At 37.2% G+C, this 8,774-nt stretch overlaps 1 long non-coding RNA gene across 1 annotated transcript; it reads right to left on the reverse strand.

Moving 5' to 3' along the window:
- Positions 1-283: 283 nt before the first annotated feature.
- Positions 284-680, reverse strand: LOC122312488. The gene is made up of 3 exons (XR_006243194.1): positions 620-680; positions 424-522; positions 284-331 (listed from the first exon to the last, which is right to left on the reverse strand). It is a non-coding gene; the product is annotated as an uncharacterized LOC122312488 (long non-coding RNA).
- Between the last annotated feature and the right edge of the window lie 8,094 nt (positions 681-8,774).

Genomic DNA, 8,774 nt, shown 5'->3' on the forward strand with positions numbered 1-8,774 from the left:
AATTTACTAATTAATCAAACTTGCATTATGAGAGATATAGTACTTATATATATATAGATATCTGTGTGTGTGTATATACTATATATATAGGCGGCTCATGATCTAGCTAGCTCCCTTCGCATTTTCGGCTCATGAGTTTTATTACATACAAATGAATTTGCATACCGATCTGCGTATTAATATTATACATAATTCAGAAGATCATAAACAATGAATAATAGAAATAACAGCCGAGTTCAAAGTTTGATTAAACAGTCCATAAGAACAAACATTTTGATTCAACCAAAAAAGAAACATCATTTGCAGCATCGTAGTTGGTCATTTGAAGTACCTGAAATTAAGATAAAAAAAAATTCAATCAATAAATGTAACCAAATATTGATTCAGAAAATTGAAACGGAATTAAAAGTAAAATTTAATTACCATTAATACCAAGGACGGAATAAGTTAATTCTGATATCAACTTATCTTTATCCATACTCCATCAGTCATCAGCAACTATACTGGGGTTCACAATTACATCTGTGAAATGATAAAAAAATATAAATTAAATAAATTAGTATAATCATAAAAACAATTAAAATAATCAATAATAAAAAAACAAGTAAAATATGGTTACCATCTTCAAGCCTATAGCTCTCATCGTCAATGCCAATGCTATCTAGTCCAAGGGGTGTATCACTGATCCAGTTCTGTGTGCAAACGAGGGCCTCCACAGTTGACGGTGACAAAGAACTCCGGAAAGCATCCAACACTCGACCTCCAGTGCTAAACGCCGACTCAGATGCAACCGTCGTAATAGGAATGGCTAGCACATCTCGGGCAATACGGGAAAGGACTGGATACTTGACGGAATTAGCCTTCCACCAAATGCATATCTCAAATGCAGGACTAGGTGCCTCGACCTCTTCCATAAAATACCGTTCAACCTCTGAAGTACACCCCATAATATTCTTCGACGCAACAAGCTGATGATACTCATTCATGATGTCGTAATTCTGACGGCGTCGAGGCAATGCACCTACTGGGCTAAAGTCATCAGAGGGAGGTGTCGGAGTCACATGTGAGGTACCCGCTGAAGATGAAGGTTGTCCACTATTTTTGTAATGGAAGTACAAGTCATTGAGATCAGTTTTAAGCGATGTAACAAACGATGCAGCCTTCATTGCCCCAAGGACGGAATTTGCCCAATATTCTATCACGACCAACTTGAATCGGGGGTCAAGGATCACAGCCACAAAGAGTAATCTATTTATCTTCTCAACTTGCCCCCAATATTTATTATATTTGGACAGCATCCTCTGAGCCATACCAGATAGAAGTCCGCTAGGGTCATCACAACCATCTTCCAAGTGGTGGTGTAGTGTCGAGATCTGACTGAACCACAAGTTTGCAGTCGTGTATGCGGATCCAGATATTTTCATTGTAATATCATAAAAAATCTGCAAAAATGTAACAAAAAATCCTACACTCGTCCAATCATGTGTGTTCGGCGGACCGAGCCCCTTTCCGGCAGGCTCCAGCAAAGCATACTTAAGGCCCCCATTTTCCACCTCCATCCGCTCAAATACTTTCTGGTACCTCTGTGCCACATCTAACATCATATATGTAGAGTTCCATCGAGTGGGAACGTCCAAGCACAGCGTCCGTGAATGTTTTATCCCAAGTTGTTCTTCTATTGCCCTGAATTTTTTCAGCCGTTGGGGAGAAGCCCTCACATACCGCACAATGTTGCGGACTTTTGTAATGGAATCATCAACCTCTTTTAAGCCCTCAGTCACAATCAGGTTGATTATGTGAGCACAACAACGAACATGGATAAACTCATGGTCCCGGATGACATCATCTCTCACTCTCGTATTCCGCTTGAACCATTCAATTGCAGTATCATTGGCACTAGCATTGTCAACTGTAATGCACAAAACTTTCTGAATTCCCCAATCTTTCAAGCAATCATCCATTGCCGCCCCAATTGATGCACCCTTATGATCACTGATTTCTTTGAATCCAATAATCCGTTTTTTTAAAATCCATGAACTGTCAATGTAGTGTGCTGTAATACACATGTATGAAACATTCTGTATAGACGTCCATGTGTCAGTCGTAAATGAGACTCTCTGGCCAGTCCTCACAAACATTTGCCTCATCTCAGCCTTCTCTTTTAAATGCCTTTTCATACAATCCCGCATCACTGTATACCGTGACGGCATTGGGAATCGTGGCTCAATGAGCTTGACAAACTTTCGGAACCCTCTTCTTTCAACTGTCATAAAAGGCATCTCATCTTCAATGATCATCTCGACAAGCGCATCTCTCAACAACTTCTCACTGTATTGAGGGATGGTCATTTTCTTAACTTGCGTACCATCAGTCGCAGTAGAAGTTTCATAACTCAGCGTTGTCTGATCTTTGGCCGCCAATCCCTTCGCTATCTTATACCTCTGGCAACCATTTAGATGTGATATCAATCCAGTAGTGCCTTGTTTCTTTGAATGACATCTAACTTCTTGGCCACAATGGTTGCACGCCGCGTGCGGTTCCGAGGGATCACCGTCAACCTTGGTGAAATGTTCCCACGTCCACGATCTTTTTTTATTTGATCGTGGACGTGGTGGCTTGGCACTCGCGGATGGAGGTGGTACATCCGGCTCATCCCCAATACCCATCTCAGCCTCCTCATTAAATGTATCTTCATCTTCTATATTTACCGGCATTGGGAATCGACTACTTGCACATGAAGTTTGTGTTCTGGAAGAGGGTCTCGATCTCGGTGTTGGGGACGCCCGAGACGGCATTGTGGCATCCTGATCCTGTTCTGGGGTCCCATATGGTTCTTCCTCCATAGCTTCAAATCTGTCACATATATAGAAAACCAAATTAATAAGCATGGTTTATCGTCTTACATTCAGATACCCAAAAAAACAATGAAAATACAAGTTTTGATTGAATGTAAGATGGCAAACTAAAATATCAAGCTAGACGGCAAACTGGATCTAACGTATCCTACTAAGATCCTAGGTTATAATAGCCCTCCATGTAGAATCCTCAAACTTAGCCCATGGAGCTGACTGATTCATATCAGCATAACTCTATTGAAATTTGTATAATTATAACTAAATCCATGAACTGTCAGTTTTTTAAAACTAACCTTGATTTAAAATTTTCTCAACTCATTATTTAAACTTGTAAGCAACATTCGAGCACCAGAGCTTGATTTGTATGATATGAGTCCATATTTGCTCTAGAGCCTTCTTCTTTTTGGCAAGTGAATAAAGAGTTAAATAAGAAAATTGAGAGATTTAATACCCTAAGTCTGTGATCCCCTCCAATTATCTTGATGCACCTACTGATAAATGGCTTGTATTTCTGTGGTTGATCGAATCTCCTCACCAAAGACCAAACCTGGCAGAATATATCAAGCATCAAAAATTAAAAGGCGCTCAAATACAACATTCCAACAGTCACCTTTCCAAAAAAAAAGATAGTATTCAAGCTCTAAACTTCTCAATGAACAAAACTCGTTTCTTCATCAGAAAAATTTATATATTTAATAGAGCTGCACGATCTAATTTATTTCCTACAATTTCTCATCACCTATAAATCATACTTTTATTCAATGATAACGGATTTGACAAAGAAACTGACCTAGTAAACAGTAGGAACCTCTCTACACATTAATAATGCAAATGAGGTGGCACGATCTATCCTTCCAAGCCATCCAAAATTCTGTTCTTTGTATCATCTCGGAGACTTAGTTGAGAGACACTTTCCACAGGAAACAAGCTTCAGCAATGAATGTGGCTTTCGTGTCCTGATTTTCAAACGTGAAAGCTGCAGATGCCAATGCACATAAGCACCATCCTCAAGTAATCATTATCTAACTATTTGTCATACTGCAATTGAACTTGAATAAAAAAGGAAAAAACTATTGATCTTAATGCATAATTTAACCAACTTACCAATTAATATATACAACTAGAGAAATCTTGCAAAGACAATAATGGGGAAGTCTTATCAAAACAACCTCGGAAATGACTGGCACTAGGTCCAACCAATTATAGAAAAAGCAATAGATGTAAGTACGTTCTTTTACATTAACATGATTTCCATTTTTTTTTTTACCATGCACTTGACCAAGCTAATATTTCTCAAAGAAAAGACAAATCCTAATATGGCCTTGAAAAACATGGAGCATAACTCTGGAAAGAACATGATACCTGAAAATTCTAACACACTTTAAATGAGGTGGCAACTAGCAACACCAAGCATAGGCATAGGTATAGGCATATTATTCAGAGAAGAAGGTACTTGGTGTTGGTTGAAGTATATTAGAATAGGCCGATAATACTTCAATTGAGCCACCATAAAACACATTTATGAGTCTGGGTTTCTGAAATGAACAAGGGGGAAGGGTTGGCTTTTCGACAATTCTCCTAGCCTGCCTGATTGTAATTAATAAGCACAGCTGAGCACGAACAACTATGGGGTTAAGCATATCCATCATGCAATACACACCCAATTTCCTAAGGATTTTTCTACCTCATGCCTTTTCAATTATCCCCTTTTTGCTATTATGTTGCTCTCAGTCGAAATAATCAAAACCATTTATACCCTATGCACACTTTATATACACATTTTATTATTAAGATCCTCACAATCTTCCAATGGACCATCCACAAGAACATCATTAATTCCCATTTGAATGTCACATGAGGGGGTTTCACACCAATGCAAATCTGTTAGCCACATATTCCTTGTGGAATTTACACTAACACCAATAGGATTTGGAGAAGCATTCATGTGCTATGAGTTAAGTAACTTTCCTTGAAATTAATAATCTTGCAATTTGATGACGGTTGTCGTCGTTTCCTTTATAAAAGATATCTAGAGATCAAATTCTCAATATTTTCAACTCTTTAATTACAAATTGAAAAAAAATAAGTCATGGGTTTAGAAAAGAATTATAAAAGAACATAATTGCCACAATGTTTATATCCTTCATTATCACGCTTCAAATTTCCTAATGAGACCACATCTAACATCAAAAAAATCGTTTCTTTGTGTAAAAGTATTTTTTAGCTAATGTATTATCAAAGCCCCAATTCACACAGTAAAATTTCTTCATATTAAGCCTATTCCGTTTCTTTGTGACATTTCCACAAATAGGTTGCCTTCAATGGCCAAAATCACAAACAAATAAAATACTAAAAATGAAAAACGGTTCCTCAATACATAATCATTTCACAACTCAGTTCACCATTCAGTGCATTCACAGAAAAATTCCATACATCCAATCTAATCCATTTAAAATTTTAAATTCGGAATACACATTACAATTTACACAAGTCACCAGTTTTTACCTTTTGGAGAAAACTGGTCGGATTCGGCGGACGGAGTCACGGTGGGGGGCGGCGATGGCAGTCTACAGCGGACGGAGTCACGGTGGGGGGCGGCGGCTTCGTGTGGCGTGCGGCGTGAGAGCACTGAGAGGTCTGTGCCTCTGTGGAGCAAAATGGTTTAATGGAGATCGGCAAAATGGAGGTCTGTGAGGCGTGAGCTGTGTCCGGCTGAGGTAAGTCATAAGTGGTTCCTCAAAACGGCGTCGTTCCCATTTAAATGGAACGACGCCGTTCCGTTTTACTTGTACAAATATTCCAGCTGCAAAACGACGTCGTTTTGCAGCTGGAATATTTTTTTTAAAAAAGTCGGAAGTCGGAATTCGGAATTCGGAACCAACTGGGTACCGATTCCGATTCCGACTTCCGAGTCGGAATCGGTAGTCTTCCGATTCCGATCCCGAGTACCGAATATTCCGATTCCGCCGGAGTCGGAATCGGAGCGGAAATCGGTCGGAATCGGAAGTCCCGGAATTTTGAACACCCCTAGATCAGACCATATTGGTTTGACCCTTACGCACGACATTAGCAACGCATGAGGCGAATGTGCCACTTGAAAGGACAAATTTCCTCTATCAACTTAAAGATCGGCGCCTAGGAGGTTGATGGGGGGGTGCACATTGGATGGACCTTGGTCGCTGGAAAGCAGCAAATCGACTAGTTTTGATGCTAACAAGAGAAAACTAACGGAAAAAGCATAAAAGTGAAAAAACCAACCCTAAGCGGAGGTCGAGGTTGTCGGAGGAGGAAGGTTGGTGGAGCCGAAGCCCCAAGCCCCCTCCTCCTGGCGAACTGAGCAGAACTCTGAAAGTGGCGATGGTTTTTTGGAGAGAAAATGGACAAGTTTTCTCCCTTATTGGGTAAGATTGACAATCAACTGGATTCCTGGTTGTTATACTGATGTATATTTTTCTTCGATCTACTAGCAAAATATATTTTAAAAAAGTGAAGCCGTCAATCGTTGTATGTTGGGTTTTTTTTTTAAAAAAAATCAATTATTATTATTTTCAATCATAGAATACCATAAAAAAAAAAAAAGGATCCAATAACGCTACTGGACCCCGCAAAGCGACGGTTTTGGTTTTTAACTGTCATCTACTTCAAATTATAAATATTGTATCATGTTTTTAAAATATTTATTTTTAAAAAAAGTATTCATTTTTCTCATAAAAAGAAAAAATCCACGCTTTTCCTCATATCCACCGTACGTGAACTTAGTTCTCTATTTAAATTTTAAAGCAATATTGCTTAATACAAACATTTTAGCAACGTGCTAACAAAATTTGTTAGGGCTGGGTCGTTTACTCTTTCATCTCTGTTTCTCTCTAGCTTTTCCATCCCCCATCGTCAGCTATCAAAGTGTCCCTCCCTCAGCTTGTACAGTCTCTGTTCCTAGAGTTTTTCCCATTTTCTCTTTTAGTTTTTTAGCGATAGTACCTAGATATTCCGATTGGCTATTTGCCAGCCATCTTAAATTGTCACGTGCCTCTCCATCAAACTCTCTAGCCATCGATCTATTGAACGGTGGAAGAAATCTGTCCAAACAAGTGGCACATGTGGCTCACGCGCAGCCTACAATGTGCGTGGGCCTCATGAGCTGCCGCGCCTATGAGAGTTTTCTATTGCCATGCATGACACTTTTGGGGCTAGCAATTTCGGATCTTTAAGATCTGTGTGCTTCTTTGTTCCTTAGTGTGGTGTGTGTCACCACCGTTGGTAGTGGTCATTCGCCAGTGTATTGGGTCATCTTTGGGTTGCTATTCTCTTATGTTCCCGTTTTTCCTAACCAGCGATCAAAACGACATGATCATGATAGTCTCCTACAGTTGGACCAGATCAGCAAAATGCAATGCACCTCTCTCAACTGCGGCTTTTAGTCGTAGGTTTATAGTTTGTTTATCAGACTATGTTAAAACCACTTTTAAGCGGCTTCTCTGTATGGGAATGAGTTGGAACCAATCTTTTGGCAAGGTAACCCACTTTGTTGTTCTTTTTTTAGTACTACTTTTGCTTATTTTGGGATGACTGTTGGAGATTCTCACCTCACTAAATCTTGTATCGTTGTAACTATTTAGTTTATCTATAAAATGCTTTACTTGCCAAGAAAAAGAGAAACATCTTAACAACATTGATATAACCCTCGATATAACTGACGAGGGGAGAATTAATTAATACAGGTGAATGTATAATTGTAATTGTTGAACTCTCTTGCTTTCTTACCTTTCTTGTATGTAGGGGGTGTAACATTTGAGATCGAACCGTTATGCACCCGTTTTTATTTTCGAAAATTGATTACATACCAGTTATCTTCCTAAACTGGTACCTTCAATTTTATCGATTCCGGTCCTGTTCAATCCAATTTTTCGATTTTAATAATATTAGTATATATATTAGTATTAGTTATAGTGATTAGAGTAACTATATATTAGTATTTGTTATAGTGATTTTAATTTATTATAACTATATCATTGATAGTAATAGTAGTATTAGTATTACTATATCATTATTTCATATATAATTATTTAGTATAGTGATTTATATAGTAATTTATATATGGGCTTAAAGTATATTACTAATAGTAATATAGTATTAGACATTAGTATTAGGCCATAAAATGTAAATTTTAATTAATATACATTATATACTAATTTATTTTAGTATTACTAATTTGCTAATGTACTTATCAAAAAGAATATATTGAAAATTTATTAGGCCATAAAATGTTGTTAATATATATATATATATTATGTTTAAAGCATATGATCAAATAAATTTTTATATTTAAGATTATAATTTTATGTTATAAATTATAATAACATTATCTTATATATAATTATAATTTATATTATTATATATATTCTATATAAAAATTATTTATAATATAAAAAATATTATATATAACATTAAAAAAATTAATTTAAAATATATAATATAGTAAACCATTACGGTTCTAAAAAGCATAAAACTGGGTCCAATTTTACCGATTCGAGCTAGTCTGGTCCGATTTTCCGTTTACACCCCTATGTACACGTATAGATTGAACATGATCCCACGGAAGTCAAATCTATATTCCTAAATTGGGGGAAGAGAATGAACTTGCAGTCTCTTGACTTCTGCTTTAACAATCTAACGCGTGATCAAATCATTTTCACACATTCATTGCACGCTTATTCCTTCATCTCCTAAATATTAATTATTGGATGAATTGATCAGGAATGCAATATAGAGGAAATATTTGATATAGAAGGATCCACCTGAAAGAGCTCCAAGTTCTTTTTGTTTTTTTCAAGGCTAATAAATGGACCCCATTCTAGAAAAACACCATCTTGTTTTCGAAATAACTAGTAAGGATCCGCATAAAACTATTTTCAGAGGTAG

This window comes from Carya illinoinensis, chromosome 6 (assembly GCF_018687715.1).
Source record: "Carya illinoinensis cultivar Pawnee chromosome 6, C.illinoinensisPawnee_v1, whole genome shotgun sequence".
In the NCBI taxonomy this organism is placed as follows: Eukaryota; Viridiplantae; Streptophyta; class Magnoliopsida; order Fagales; family Juglandaceae; genus Carya; species Carya illinoinensis.